General features: G+C 39.5%; 1 protein-coding gene across 3 annotated transcripts in view; it reads right to left on the reverse strand.

Annotated features, from left to right (window-relative positions):
- Positions 1-17,361, reverse strand: part of grik4 (glutamate receptor, ionotropic, kainate 4) — a 379,558-nt gene that overhangs the window by 274,981 nt on the left and 87,216 nt on the right. The window lies entirely within an intron of this gene.

Genomic DNA, 17,361 nt, shown 5'->3' on the forward strand with positions numbered 1-17,361 from the left:
AATCCACTCGTAATCCTCAGACGTGAGGCTTTTCTCGCCGTTGCCTTTTGAGCACACAAGCAATTAAAAAGACGCGGCGCCGCATTTAATACCCTGAAAATAATGTACACTGAAAAGCAACATCAGAGCTGCAGTAATGCATTTTAAATGATATTTCTGGTTCAGGATCAGCCGTAGTAATTAGGACGACAGGGGACGTCCGATTTATCACATTCACCAACGAGGAGAATCTGCACCGTAAACTGCAGCTCCGAAGTTCACTGTCCTGTTTTGCTGATGGTCTTGTTTTATCATTTGTGCCTTGCTCAGCTAGATACCCTTCCTCTTAACATCGCACATCCAGCATTTTTTCATATTGTCACCGCAACAAACTCTGCCGGGCATCAGCAGCAGACACGGACGAAAACACGGGCCCCCTCCCCCCTGGACGCATTTAATTCTACAGTAAATAAAATCTAATAAATCAAAAAAAGTCATATAAACGATGAGCGTTGTAATCTCGTGTCTTTACATTCTAACGGCGGATTTAACTCGCGGGAAAATCGAATTTCTCATCGAGGCCGACCTAATCGCTTTTCACCGCGGCGAAATCACACGGCAGGAAGTGTCGAAAAGCACGGGCGGAATCGAACGAGCGGAGAAACGGACGCTTTGACGCTCTTTGGAAATAATTCGTGAAGGGCGAAGGCACGCTCCAGCGAAAGCACAAACTACAAGTCATTGAATCATTATACTCGCTTTTAATTCCTCTGAACAGTTAATACCTAAAGAATGCCCTTTACTAATGGGATGAAATTCAATGTTTTTTTTTGTTTTTTTTTTTCCTCCATAAGCTCTGCCGTTATAATTAATGAAGAATTTTATTTGAACATGATGCGCTCTTGTGAATTTTAAACCACAGAGGTTTGCGGTTCGTTTGGTGCCCCTGGTGTTTCCTTGGATTGATCTCAAGCATCTGTAAAGGTAAAGAGGAAAAAGACAAGATATCGAAAGCTCCACAATGCCCACGTCGATTTGTCCCCGAAGTCCTTCGGCTTCTCCTTTTACGGCGTTGAATCAATTACGGCTTCGGAAGTGCGATTCTATTCAGCCAAGAAGTCCACTTTTCAATAATTAGCTGAAATACGTGCGTGGCCGGCCCCAGACGATTTACAGTGGGCTCGGAATAAAAAGGTGACGTTCAGTTAATATTTCAAACTGTGGGGTAATGCGGGATAAATAATAATGGGGGCTTTTAAACAAGGGAACAGATGTTAGGTTTCAAAAAATATAAATAAAAATGCCTTCTCATCTCTTTTCCCACCGGTTACCTCCCTCCCCTCTCCGTTCTCCTCTTCGACCTCTTCCCCCATTTATCTCTTTGCCTTTAACTTGCAAGCTGAAAGTCAAAGCTAGGAAATCCATTCCCCGTCAAATATCATCCAGAAGGATTCAAACCGACATCAGACTTTTTTTTTTTTTTTTTTTTTTGGTCTTTCGGTACATGTGATACTTCACGGTATGAAGAGTGGAATTAAAATACACATGACATCGTCATAAGTTGGCATCAGTCTGCCATGACAGGCCAATCAGCAATGCAAAACACACTCAACAACCAGAAAGGGTTCTTATCCCGTTGATTGTAATTAAGAAAGCAGAACACGTGTTCAAGTTCAGTGTTAACAAGCGCGCTGGAAAAAGAAAAGTGCCCTGTTACAGTGAGGAGGGAGGAAAAAGGAGGACAACTGGAAACCTTAGCATCGTTAGCATCGTTGAACTTAATGCTGTACGTTTTAGAGAAACCGGCATTGAGGAAAAGACTGGAGGAAGAGCTGGAGGCAGCAGAGGTGAAGATGGTTGAGGTTCTCTTTGGGAAGATGGATAGGATCATGAGTGAGTCCATCAAAAGGGACGGCACTGGTTTGACGTTCTGGAGAAAAAGTCAAACTGAGACGGTTTGGACATGGACACGAAGAAGGACAGTGAAGATCTAGCTAGAGGGATGTAGAGGCTGCAACTACCAGGCAGGAGGTCTAGAGGAAGACCAAGAAGAGATTAACGGATGGAGTGAAAGCGGCCACCAAGTTGATCGGTATGAGACAATACAGAGAAAAGGGTCGGACGGAGGTCGGTTGACGATTATTCCTCCATCCAAGAGGAAAAGAAGAAGACTACGGTTCACAAAACAACGGTGTTGGTCCTTCAATGGACACCAGTTCATTCATGCAATATCTACAGCACTTATCCTGCACTCAAGGTCAGGGGGAGGCAGCTGTCATTGGGCGAGAGACTGGGTTCACCCAGAAACAGTCCCCAGTCGCGCATATTGCCACATATAAAGACATACAATTTTTTTTTTTTGTATATTATTATATACAATTTTCTACAATTATCTATTATTGTTATATTTTAATTTTTATTATTTTTATTATTTTTATTTTTTTTATATATTATCATATACAATTTTCTACTATTATTTATTATTGTTATATTTTTTCTTGTAACTCTGGCACAACAATTTCCTTCGGGATAAATAAAGTTGTTCTTATTCTTACTCTCATACAAGCATTCACATGTGGATGGTTTAGGCGAGGGGTGGGCAGTTATTTGGACTGGCGGGTAACAGTTCCTATTTAATTTTCATGCGCTGGCCAACAAGGTATCATGTAAATTGAACAAAATGAAATTTGAAATATATATATAAAATTTAAATATTTTTGGGGCATTTTATTTCAACTTTAAGATTATTTATTATCATATAACTGTACGACACCATTTTGTATATAATCATCCATACAAAATTAAACAAAAGGTAAAAAATAATGAGTTTCTAAATTCAATAGTGATTGAAAATACTAATTAAAATATTCAAAGAAAATAGTTTGGCGGGTCGGCTAAAAAAGCAAAACGGATCGGATGTGGCCCGTGGGCCGTAAAATGCCCAGGTCTGGTTTGGGCTGTGTAATGAACCCTCATAAGAATAAAAAGAATAAGAATTAGAACAACTTTATTTATCCCGAAGGAAATTGTTGTGCCAGAGTTACAAGAAAAATATAACAATAATAAATAATAGTAGAAAATTGTATATAATAATATAAAAAAATAATAAGGAAAAAAAAGGGGAGAGTATGAAATACAAATAAACTATAAAGTGTCTTAAGGTCTTAAGTACCAAGTGATAGACAAGGAGTGCACAAGAGTATAAAAAAAATATTTTACATGTAGCTGTTATGAAATATTGCACAGTTATGAACATATATAGAGATCAATGTTACAGTTCATGCATGTTTTTGGACTGTGGGAGAAAACCTGGAACTCGAAGGGAAACCCATGCAGACAAGAGGAGAACACGGCGACTCGACACAGAAAAGTCCCGTTTAGGAATCGAACCACGGACCGTCTTGCCGTGAGGCGGATACGTTAAACAAAGCGCTAACATGCCGCCGTTCAATACACATTGTGGCTTATAATTCCGATCAGCTATTGATACAGATTAAATCGCAGGTGGAGAATTTGTTTGCAAATTAACCACGACATGTGCATGTAATTATGCAGGCTCAGACAAATATGCAATTATTCTGTTTGTTTGCGTATGTGTTTATATGTGTGTGTGTGTGTGTGTGCGTGTGTGATGTTGTAAAAATGTTTGCTGCGAGGCACATTTTAAAATACAACCGCTGCATGGAGAGAGCAACATTCTGAAATGACATTATGAAATAGTTTTCATGTATTTTGGACCATCTGTGAGGAGGAATGTTTACCCGCAGGCTTCAATATTTTATGCTAACTCACATTCTCAACAGAACTTTGTTTTGCAGCGGTAAAAAATAATGGAAAGATGAAGCTTTGTGTCCAGATGTTATGGAAGCAGTCGAGTCTTTTACAGAGCAGTGTAATACTGGTGAAATCCGATGACTGAAACGGATAATTGAGCGCAAGCTGCACAAACAACTAACACAGCAGCTATTAAATACATAAATCTTGGAGGGGATTTGAAAGACACACATTAGCTCATTCCCGCTAGCTCATTCCAAAATTAAATCCACGAGAGGGAACGAAATCTGCGAATGACATCATGGGAAGCTGTCTGTCGGTTCATTAGCAGGACCTCGGGCCTTTGGCGTCGAACGTCCGACCGGGCAGGTAAAACATCTTTGCAACAGATCGACATGCTGCATTTTCAATGAATCCCACATATAAATATCTAGGGACTGAATCCGTGTCTTAAATCAGGTCTGCATTGAAATTAAATCGAAATATTCCAAAGTGAAAATACAAACACACTAGTGGTTTGCATTGAACCCGGCAGGAACCCTGCATTGATATTCAAAGAATGCATCATAATTTAAAGTAATATGTGATGAAACACGGTATGTTGTGGTGTGCTATGTTACTTTGTGATAAAATACGGAAAGCCGACGTGGGAAAAATTCTTAAATTCTTATCAATCATTTAATTTCTTATCATTTTTTTAATTAATTCTTATCTTCGGCTTCAAGTCCTTTCGTAAGTGAAAAGGGACAGTAAAATGTTAAATACTCATTACAAAGTGTAACTGCCTTTTAACTGCATATTGGCCAGTATCAATCACTTAAACTCGCGATTTGGATCACTTGGATGTGTCTTGTTAAAGTTTTATCACAACATTGTTCAACTAGGTCCCTTCAGTTCTTGAATCGCCACCAATTTTTGACGGAAAGAGAATCTCAATCAGGAACTAAAAATACACTGCTCAAAAAAATAAAGGGAACACTTAAAAAACACATCCTCGATCTAAATGAATGAAATATTCTTATGAAATACTTTGCTCTTCACACAGTTGAATGTGCTGACAACAAAATCACACAAAAATGATCAATGGAAATCAATTTTATCAACCCATGGAGGTCTGATTAGGAATCACGCTCAAAATTAAAGTGTAAAAACAAACTCCAGGCTGATCCAACTTTGATGTAATGTCCTTTAAACAAGTCAAAATGAATCTGTGTTGCTTCCTGAGTGGACACTATGATTTCACAGAAGTGTGATTGACTTGGAGTTACATTGTGTTGTTCAAGTGTTCCCTTTATTTTTTTGAGCAGTATATAATTCAACCAAGAGGAGGTGAACTGTCGTTTCAGAACCTTTGTCCAACGTTGTACAGGACTGTCTCCGAAAATTAGAATATTGTGATAAAGTTCTTTATCTTCTGTAATGCAATTTAAAAAAAAAAAAAATGACTTTACATGATATTCTAATATTTTGAGATAGGATTTTTGAGTTTTCTTAAGATGTAAGCCATAATCAGCAATATTAAAATAATAAAAGGCTTGCAATAATTCAGTTGATTTGTAATGAATCCAGAATGTATGACATTTTTGTTTTTGTAATTGCTTCGAAGCAAGGCGCTAACTAGACCATCAGGAAGAACTGGAGGCGATTTGGTGTCGTGCCCGAAGATCCTGGAGCCTGGGATTTAACCGCCAACCTTCATATTGGAGGTATGTCGGCTCCACCAACTGAGCCGCAGCGGTCTACTGAATCATACTTAGTGTTATGCATCTTACGTGTTTTATATAACTTCCTCCATTGAAAATTAAAATTTAATTATGGTAAATATTAAATAGCATGGAGGTTGCATAAAAGTCTTAGTAATGATTAAAGACTTTAATTGTCAGCTGAATCCCTCAAGTGAGAACTGAATCTTATTTGCGGTATGTTTTTTCCCCCTTGTAAACAATGCAGTGACAGATGAAATTAATGAGACGGTGCGTTTTTCTCGTGTTGCATCTACGCATGTTGCATATATGCGGGCGAGTGGATATAGATTACGGGTGCTCATAAATGTTGCATTCTCTACTTGAGTACAATCTGTCAGCAGATGCATTTTTTATTAGACTCACTTTTCTTTTTTTTTTTTAGCCTTTTTAAAGTAATATATGAAAAAGAAACCAAGTAAATTGGAGCTGCTTTACTTGGATCGACTCCGGAACACGAGTGGCAGCAACGGTACATGACACTGCGGCTTGCTATTTCACCATAAAATCAATATAATATGGAAAGGCCAAAAGAGCGGTATGGATTTTTCTGTTTTTGTTTTGGCAAGACCATCAATCCCACTGACCGACACGCCAGTAATCTGGGAGAGGGAACCAACAGGGAAGGATTGGCGAAACAGCCGCTAAGAGCCACCACGGCTGAGGTGATGTTTTCGAAAATGTTTTGATATACATGCATATTTGTACATATATATATATACCCGTTATCGCAAGGGGTATGTTAACTTGCCACTGTACCACATTTGCTGAAGGAAATATATTTCCCATTACTGAAACTTCAAGTGAAAAGTCCAGGCAAAAGATTTAAGGGCCTCCCTCATTCAGGAGAGGATTCAATTGTGTTGTAATGTAGATATATTGTACTTGACAAGGAAACATTACCGGTGGCTCCAAAAGATGTTCAGGATGTGAGTCTCTAGGAGCTACATCATCACCATCTGTCATTTGCATTAACAGGAAAGGCTGATTTAGGATGTCGCTTGCGATGTATGCGCATCGATTTGTTTATGGACGCAGTTAGAGCCGCACATCATGTCTTTTTAGCATCGCTCCTGCTACTGTGTTGCACTTGAATTAATGCACATTAGGAGTTTATAAAGCACTGCGGCCGCACTGTAGTCTGACTCAAAACCGTAGTGACATTACAGGGGCACTCCAAAACAAACGCGCAATTGTGCCTGAAATGATTATCACAACAACCAACAGGATAATCTTCTTAAAAAAAACATTTAACTTGGTTTTGGCTAACAAGATTCAGGCGCTTTACTCTATTTGAATAGGCACTCATTGGTCCTTTTGGGTGTCTGGGAACAAATTCGGATTGTGTGCATTTGGTTGTCTAATGTTGACCTTCTCTTTGGTTGGGGGGATAATTACAGAGCTTTCATTAGTTTGGGTGAAGTGTTCTTTCAACAGGACTGAGGGTCGGGAGGTGACGTACTGGGCCGAGTGGAACACGTCCTAATCCCTGCTCGTCTGATGACAGAGATCGTAGGTTAACCGCCCATTAAACCGAGAAACGAGGCGAAACTTGGCCTAGCAAAAAAAAAAAAAAAAAAAAAAAAGATTTCACATTCCTTTTTTTTCCCATTTGTAGAACTTAGTTTGTACTTTTCTTTTCGATTTCCACTCAACTGAGAGTATATCCAAAAAGCTAAGTTTACAAACTTGACCCAACTCAGAGCAAGGCAAGTAAACTATAGGCATGTAAACTATAGGCGCATTACAGCCCCGAGACATGAGGTTTTCAACTTCCATATGAAAATGCTGCGTTTCATATTTCTCAATTTGTAATATTTACCCCGGGCCGTGGAAGGTATGTCTGTCAGCTTGACGGCGAGTCTGTCTCCGTTCTCAAAACTGAACTCTGTAACTTTGCCTCCAGTTACAAGGGAATATAGTTCCCTATCAGTTGGTGCCGTGACCCCAATTGGAGAGCCATATTCAAAGCAACACACAGGAGAAATGAAAGGCATCGGTGAACTGCCCGCGAAGGCTGCAGAGGACCGATAAAGCTTTTAGAATTCACGAGCTGTCATCACACCATCCATGATACTAACCCACCCCTCTCCTCCTCCATCAACTCCCAGGTGGCACCGGGCCATTAGGTGAAAAGTTGTGTATAGTACCACCGCGCAAACATGCAGGCTTAAAGAACCGCATCCTCGCCATTTTCTCCGCTCGCTCAGATGTCAGCCGACGCTAAACACTGCATTCATAAAAGGAAGCCGATTTAATCAAAACAAAGAGTAAATCCCTTTATTGTCTATAATCTTGCTGCGTAACCGTTTTCGTTAAGACTATTACTAAAACCAGTGGTGATGAAATCCTGTGGCTATTCACTCCAAACAGAATGAGTACAGTGAGAAAAAAAAAAACACAAGGAGATGTGTGAAAAGAAAAAGTCTATAAAAAGACGGGCAAATGGAGGCATTTTCAGGGGGTTCAACGTAAAGTCGGTTTTGACGGGTTTGTGCGGTTTTCATAATTTTCTATGCCACCCTGGCTAATCATAATATCTCACACTGGCTACTCAAGTTACGGACCAAGATAATGAATCACTTGAAGTGTGTCTCGCTGAAATGAGGGTCCAGATTGTGTGTCTTGACAGGAGTTATTGGACTGCGGCTGATACGAAGGGCATGAAAATACTATTTCTCACATAAATTACATAGTTAAAAAAATGCGTGTTTTTTTTTTTGACATTTATTTTCTACAAATAGTCTGCAGAAGAGGACAGATACGACAGTATGTGGAGAAGCACAAAGGCATCAATAAGGTGTAAAAAAGATAGATATCAAAACGGCTTATGTTTTTTGCTTTTATTTCTTTATTTGAAAAAAAAAAACATATATATATATATATATATATATATATATATATATATATGGGTTTTTTTTTCAAAAGTTTTGATGTAGATCTATTAAGACACGACTGGAGTCTTGATCACAGCGTTAGCATTTGGCATGCATAGTCGTACAATTTAAATGAAAAGCTAGATACTCCAATTGAACAAGGAATGGTGCCATTTGTTCATTTTACAAAGCAACATCATGTGTTTAATGCCACTGCTTATAAATTAGTTTTTCTTTATTTGTTGAAAGGGAGTGGGGATTTGGAGTAGTAGCCCCACAGATGATGGTACTTGTTTAAATATTATACTGAAGAGTTTGAATAGCTGGCATTGAAATGATTGCTTTAGGTTGAAAAAAAAAAAGAAATGGGCAAAAATGGCATGAAAAGAAGTGTATTTGAAATCCAGTTTGAAACTTAGGGAATTAGAGAGATCAACGTATGCATAATTTGCAATGAGTTTTATCTTCGAGTAAATATTAATATTTTAATAAATTAATTAGATTTAATGTAATTTGTGATTTTATTTTGGGAGTTAAGGGAGCACCACTTTCTGAAATTTGAAACTAAAAGTTCAACGATAACATCGTAAGCAGTCATCAGTTACAGTGATTATTTCGTTACTATGGCAACTTGTCATTTCAGCGGGGATTTACCATAGCTACCACAGCATAACTGGTCGTCGTTTTCCGCGACAAATTAGTTATAATTATTTGTAATTTTACACCGTGGGTCTTAACGCTATTTCAATGCCCTGTATGTGTGAACGTACGGCAGTATTGACAACAAAGTTGACTTTGACTTCAACTTATGAGGCACCAAAGTTGTAAACTCAGAGCTGAAGCATTGGAAGCCAAAAAAAAAAAAAAAAAAAAAATGGTCAAGCATAAGAATGTGAGCAAATGACAAGGGACAAGTGGGTCAAAGTGTCTCAAAACTGCAGCTCCTGTGGAATGTTTCCTGTCTGCAGTGGTCTGTAGCTGTCAAAAGCGGTTCAGGGAAGGAAAACCAATGAACTGATGACAGGGTCATGGGCCGCCAACGCTCATTGATGAGTCTGTGAAGTGAAGGTTTGCCTATGTTGTCTGATTCAACACAGGAGAAATAGAAAGTTGCAGCAGAAAGGTGGCGTAACACACAGCGCATACCAATTCAATGGGTGAGTGGCCGCAAAGTCAAAGGCCGAGTCAGAGTGTCCGTGCTGACGCTTGAAACACTTACAATGACCATGTGAGCATTAGAACCATGTGATGATTCACAATTGCTTTTACATCACGAACAACGGTGTCCACACACCCATCACTCATCCTTTACAGAGGCCGAACCATGGGAAGTAAAGCAGACAGAATGTATTCTCTACAGAAATCGTCTGGTCCAATGGCCGAGATGCTGGCCTGGGCTCCGAATTTGCCAGATTGATATTAGGATTCCTTAAATGTGTTGCATTAACAAGTCTGATCCATGGAAGCGAACGTCTAACACGCTTTCCTTCAACTGCATACATGGGAGGTCAGGCAGAGTCCACGACTTGATGGATAACAAGTTGTTTAATCATAATCTTAGACAGACTGTCCGATGATATGGCTCAGTGGTTTGCAGAACCGCTCCACCCTCCTGCTTTTCGGAAATTTAATATTAAACAGCAGCTGCGATTGAAAAATAAGAGAACTCCAACGTGTCTAAGTGTGACCTTAGTCATCTAGGTCATGGTTAATCATTTTCAAGGTGGCAAATTTTGGACTTGGGCTTCTTCAGTTCAAAAAATCTTGGGGTTTCCGCTGTGTGACTGCTTGGGTTGGTGTTGGTCCAAGTTGAATGGGTTTTTGGTATCAAGAAGTGATTTGTTGTGCAGTAACTGGGTTGACTGGGGTTGTTATATTAATATGTACCAATTTGTACATTGGTGTTTGTCATCTGGGCAACGACATCTCAATTCAGATTCAAAGACAGGTGCGCTAACTCCCCACAGAGCGGCGTGGCTAAGGGGGTTAGCACGGCTGTCCTTGGTCGATTGGTTGGATTCCGCGCTCCATTAGCATGGACACTGAACCCTTAGCTGCCTTCTGCTCATGGTTCATCCGTGATGGGTTAAATGCAGCGGTCAAATATCACTGATGGTGTGCTCTATATTCTTTCATCTCTGGTCTACAAGCCGCTCCTTTTTTCACACGCTTTGAACACAGAAGCTTAAACAATGATGAGACTCATTTATGGATTTTTTGGGGGCTAACGAGCTTCATGCCACCAAAACATTTGGCCTCGTCACATCGGACCACTGCAATTACTGTGAAATTCTGAGGCTGTTCATTTCCAACACTGAAGAAGACAACTTTAATGGTTTTAGTGTGCAGGAGAAACGCGACGATAGAGATCAGTTGGAGTAGGACAAAGTATTATAGGCGTATTATTATTCTTTTTCATCAGCAGAGTTACAGGCACTGTTCGGAAAAAATCATTTCCAATATGCATATGTGGAAGTTGCTGATATGTTTTTAATTAAAAGAGAAAAAAAAAAATCTGTGTAAATATCTCATGTTACGATGTGGACTCTTCCGGCTTATAGACAAGTGCAACCAATATATATACGCATATATTTATTTAGTTATTTTTAGCCGGTGTGGCTTATATTCAGGTGCGCTCAATAGTCCAGAAATCATGGTATAACTGAAGGTGACAGGAAAGGTATTTCGTCTTCTAATACTAAAGACCCCTCCCTAAAGAAAGGTGAAAGGTCTTGGGGAAAAAAAAAACAAACATCCAGTGGCCATGAGAAGATTTGACAATGAAGAAAACGCCAACATCTCACTGGGGGTTTAAAACCTTAAAACACCTGCTGATTTGTGTGTGTCTGTTCGGAACAGCTTTAATTTTTCTCTTTGTACATTGTTCACATGTTCAGATTGCATCGCAGCTCATGTATTTGGTTGTAACTGATAATGGTATCCTGTTGCAGGGGCCTGGTGTTATAGCGTTGTGTCAATATGTGTCCAGGCCAGCATTGCTTTACAAGACCACGAGTGCGCCTGCTCGGTCAAATTAGCGACCGGAATCATCCGGAATCGTCGCGGGCCATCAATAGCGACATATGGTTCCCCGGCACAAACGGCACATCTGGGAACGTCGCAGATCGTAAAGGAGGGTCGACCAATCAGAGCTTCCCCGTGTTCACGCGGTAAGAGCGTGGATGAACGGAAAAGGTAACGGCAAGATAAATTGCACGGATGAACAAGGAATTGACAAGTGTGATGGTAGAGCACGCCAAAAAGCTGACAGGTAGATTTTTAAGAGAAAGGGAAAGAAAAAAGTGGGGGAGAGAGCGAGGTAGAAGCCAGAGGGGGAGGGCGTGTTGGGAGCTGGAGAGGTTGCATCGCATGGCGGTCTGCCACGTTGGGCATTGCACGACAGAACAGACTCATTTAGGTGTCTGCAGTCGACGCTGCTGAATAGCGGCAGTGCTTCCTTTGCTGCTGCTTTCAGGGACGTGCCCGGAGTGTTGAATAGCCTTCTTCCTGTGGCCTGGGGCCTTAAATCAGTTTTGCCCTGGACACACCAAGGAGCAGCTGCACGCACACACTCTCTCCCACTGTTTCTCCTTCTCGGTCTCTTTCTCATGGACAACCGCAGGTCTTCATTTGCTCTCTGTGACCCCGTGGCAGCTCTTGGAAGAAAATATTGAATCAGCTAAGATTCATATGGAAGAAAATGTATTAAAGCAGCTTCGGTAATGAAACAGCGGTCAGCGATGTGACGCTTTAAGAAAGCGATCTCGATATGACGGGTGTCTCGTGGAACTTTCCATAAACTAATGAAGTAGGCCCGAGGTGTTCCCTCCCGCCGCAGGGAGTGTTCAGACGGGCCGATTCAAACGAAACACTCGAAAAGCAATTGAGAGCGCAGAACTCCAGACTGTTAGTGTGTCCTTGCCACAATTCCCCAGGTGAGCAGAATTACTAACGCAACATGACTTTGAATCCTGTTGGGCTCTCACCTTACCTGAGGACACCAGGTGCTCAAGCATCATACATTTGTCCATGGTCATTTATTATGTAGGACCTGGAGTACTAGATGCCTCCCCGGGGGCGGCTGGTACACAGGTATGCGCATAATTTAACGCCGATTCAATGAAAGCAGACGGCACGTAGCGCTAGAGTGAGGAATGTGTTTAGTCAGTAGGAAATCCCACAGAGAGAGAGAGAGAGCAAGAGCGAGACAGACAGAGTTCAGTTTAATATCATGTGCTTGAATATCTCAGCAATTTGCTTTGCTTCCTTCATCATGATCAAAGAAAAAAAAAAAAAAACACAGATATTTCATTTAATTTTATTTTAAATGTATTAACCTCCATCTATTTTTATTTGATTTTATATCATTTAACTTTGATTTAAGAAAAAAAATCACCAATATTTCATTTAATTTTGTTTTAAATATATTAACCTCCATCTATTTTTATTTGATTTTATATCATTTAACTTTGATTTATATAATTTTTTTTGTTGTTGTTTTTTTTTTTTTTTTTCAATCCCAAGCAATTGGAAAACTATTCTCAGAAGATTGGGGCCAGTTCGATCAGTTGAACTACAGAAACCCTGACTCGCGGCGCCTCGGTGCTTCTGATCAGCTGCACGCCAGACCCCGGCCGATGAAGCAACACTTTCAAGCGCCTCGGACTTCTGCGGGGATCATAAAATAAGTCCATTCACCACGAAGTCTATTTAACTGTACTGTGCAACCGGCATTTATCTAACATCTTTCACTGGGAATTCCTCTCGGCCGAAGGTCTTTCGCGTGAACTTTTAACTTCCTCATCTTAAACGCTGCCCCTCCCATCGCTCTGACACATGATTGTTCACTTTTTGATTTTTTTTTTCTTTTTCCATGAATCCAATCAGAGCAGAAGTATCTATACTACATTTCTTTACAAGTGTCAGAAACCTAGTTTCCCATCAAATAATATGTATTATTGTTATTGAAGAAATACACTATAATGTTAAAATAACGTTTTGTGTGATGGACAACAGCAACTAATTATAATGTGAAACATACCCATATACATTTATAAATATATGTACATGAAAATTAATGCATATGAGAATAAAGTTATTTGAAAAACATCTATTCCCATGCTTGCTTTGTTAAAAACTTAAATTCAACAACAACGACAAAAATAATAATAATAATAATAATAATCACAATATCAAAGAAATGCATATTTATTCTTTGCCCTGATGGTCTGGGTATATGTCTGAATAAGTCAGCTCAGGCATTAACACTTCTTTTTTTTATTTATTTATTTATTTTAATTATATTTTATTTATTTCTTCTTTTTTTTTTTTTTTTTTAAAAAAAAGTCCACACCAACGCTTTCTCCTCCATATTCACATTGCGTGGGATGACTTTGTCATATCACAGTAGGAAAGCACATACCTCAGCTGCTAAAGAAATGTAAATTGCCAAGAGGCAACTGGAAGCCAACAAAGTGTATAAATCCCAGGGGAGTGATGAAGAGATCTGGGAACTCGAGGTTTCGGTTTCAGCGATCACAGAAGTGGAGTGTTGGGATCACATCCTGCCTTCCGCAGCTCTTTCCGAATTCCCCCTCCCTACATGGAACACGGAAGATGTCCTACCGCGGGGAGCATGTGAGAAAATTTCCAGCCATGTTTAAAGAGGATGGAGCTAAAAAAAAAAAAGGGGGGCTCGGTGAGTCTATTTCTCAGATTTCCCCGATTTTGCAGCCAACTCATCAAACTGTAAAGGTCTCTCAGTACGTTACCGTATTTTCCCGACCATAAGGCGAACCGCACTAAAAGGCGCGGTCTCAGTTATGTGTAGCATCACTGTATTTAACACACACATAAGGCGCACCTGATTATAGGGCGCGGGTTTTATATACAATCCACGCCCAAACTTCCCCCTTTAACGTTCTCACGGTGTCCTCTACTACATCCGCCTTACAACAACAACAACACATAAGCATACAAGTTTGCGTTTTCAAAAATAGAGCGGGAGCAAAACTGAGTTTGGTATTCACATTTTTTTTTTTTTTACCGATAATCACCAACAATCAATCCCATCGAAGTCATCATCCTCTGTTTCTGATTTGAACAGCTGCGCTAAATCTCCATCAAACATGTCAGGTTCACTTTCTTCACTGTAAGAGTCACTTTCCGTGCCGCGCGGCTCCTCGGAAATAATGCCGGCTTTTGCGAAAGCTCGAACAACAGTGCCAGCAGACACGTTAGCCCGAGCATCTACAATCCATACGCAAACTGTGGCGTAACTCGCCCGGCGCTGCCTTCCACTTTTGTGAAACTGTGGTCTCCGAAGAGACTTTTTGTACCCCGTTATGCGTATCGCTATCGTGCTGGTCCCCTTCAACTCCACACAGTGACTCACCGGGATGTCCAAAGTGAGCGGCACCTCGTCCATGTTGGGCCAGATGTGTTTGTAGGCAATGTTTTCAGGGTTGTTAAAACAACAATGTTCTGCATAACACACATACTCGTACAATCAACGCCCACACTTCCCCCTTTAACGTTCACATGGTGTTCTCTACTATGTCCGCCTTACAACAAACAACACACACAGGGCGCACTGCACTATAGGCAGCACATTTTGAAGAAAATCTAAGACTTTTATGTGCGCCTTATCGTCGTTAAAATATGGTAAATCATATTTGTTAAGTGATACAACATGGGTGGCATTCGGTGGGCACTGATGTTGAAATAAGTCATTTGAATCCACCGTCCAGTACACTAGCATATATGCATGGAATACACAAATTGACACACACCTAAGCCTCCAGCCCTTTCTCAAAGTCCTGTTATGTTGAGGACCTTCTAACTTTTTTTAATTTGTTTATTATTATTTTTTTGTTTGCTGTTTTTTTTAGCCAGGAGTCTAGTTTCTTCTAATCTGTTTGCCCATCACAACCTGCCACAGTCTGACGCACACAGTGAACAACACACTCTAATGGCTCTTTGATGAGATGCTTGACCGTGACGACAACGCTGACATTGAGGAAGAGCCTTGAGAGAGCCACAGAAGTGTGTGAGTGTGTGTGTGTGATGTTTTTTTTTAATTTATGGGCACATAAAAAATTCAAGTAACGCCAATAGGCCTCTGCATTAGCTCGGACATCATGTTGTAAATCAGATCTGCACTATTTTATGAACTCACATGCTCACACACTCAAACATACATCACAAACATGTTACGTCGCAAGTTAAGGACAAGGGCGGCGCCCAAGCTGTAGACTAAACATGATGGTTATTACTAATTTATAGTGACTGATATGTCATCACTGGGTGTCCGGTTTTGGGAACATCAGCTAAATAATGGGTTATATAGAGATCACATGCTGACATGAAGAAACGCTTCTTTTGACTGCCTGACATCAAGTTTTAATGGCATGCATATGTATAGAATAAGCCTGCAGGAGGAACCAATGATCAACTAGTTGTCAACTTTATTGATAATTTTCAAATTTATTGATTGATATTTAACAAAAGTTAAAATATTCAAATCCCCCACTCATCGAATCTAAGAATTTAATGATTTGTTTAATTTTCAACGATAGTGAGTAGGATATTTTCCAGATTGTGAACATTTGAGAATTGTAAATGGCCCTTGAGGTTTCGAAGCCCTTTACGCCAGATTCGTCCATTCGAGCACCAAATCTCATCTCAGGTTTGTGGAAAATCTGATGAACACCCAAATGCGCAAATAATGTTTAACTGGAAAAATAATAAACTGTAATCATATTGGTATACTATTTGAATAATAAACACAAATCATAAGCTGTGGCTCTGAACTTACAGCAGTTATCTTCCTTTGACACTAACGCTTTAGACGGGCTGGTATTTACGACGTTAAATCTAATATTTCCTTCATCACTCACAGACGCAGCAGAGAAAATCAATGATCACTGAGAAGACAATATTATAAAGGCTTTAGGGTGTAATATTTAATCTATTCATTCAATTTCCATGAACCTCATCTTTTTTTTTTTTTTTGTTAAAATTGCCTTCCTGATACCATAAGCCTTCATATGATTGACCCTGCAGGCGTATTTTACAGCATAATCTCAGCTCAATATCAATTGCCTTGATTAAGTATGATCACGAAAATGTTTTTTTTTTTTTTTATTGTCAATTATGCCTCTTTTGGTTTGTTCCACTGATTATCTAATATCTGCAGCTTTGATTTCATTACAGTCCCAAAGTAACAAAGTCTTTGTAATATATATTCACGGGCAATTTTATCTGCTGCCGCGTGACTCGGCTTGTCTGATTTTTGCCTTTTTTTCCAACAACAAAAAAAAAAAAAAAATCAGGAAAGACAGATAAAATCAAACCAAGCTATTATCTGCAAAGGTTATTTAGTGTAAAATTGAGAAATAATTAATTTTAAAATAAATCATTAAATCAAATAAATCAAATAAAGCATAAATTATTTTAAAATAAAATTTGCTTTATATAGCATTAAATCCTACAGAATATGCATGAAAAAGATCAGTTTGAAACCTTTACCCCTACTTGCTTCCTACAAGCAAGCCCTTCTTTCCGTGCACATTCTGCATGACCCTCAAGGGACCGTCCTAACTAGCTTAAATTATGATATGGAACAATGAACGTGTGAGATACTGAACACTACACTTCAAAATTCAACATTTCTAGCAAGTAATTTATATTTCGGCACAGTTTTCAAGAAATTCTACGTGACGGTCGAATCAAAATGCAATTAAACCACACAGAAACATTCATAATTTCACTGGCTCAGAGCTCAATACATTATAAAATGATGAAGGAAAATTGGGGGGAGGACTAGTAATCAATACAAAACACACACAAATGGATGTTTTGCTAAATATGATATCCAATACATCAATTGCACAGAACAGATGAATTAAACAAATCCACAGATAAAAGTTACATGTATATGGATTTGAAAGAAACGTCCGTTATGGCTCAAAATGTCGACAAGCGGTAAA

This window comes from Fistularia commersonii, chromosome 18 (genome assembly GCF_037954325.1).
Source record: "Fistularia commersonii isolate RoL2024-O1a breed Wild chromosome 18, RoL_Fcom_v1.0, whole genome shotgun sequence".
NCBI classification, from domain to species: domain Eukaryota; kingdom Metazoa; phylum Chordata; class Actinopteri; order Syngnathiformes; family Fistulariidae; genus Fistularia; species Fistularia commersonii.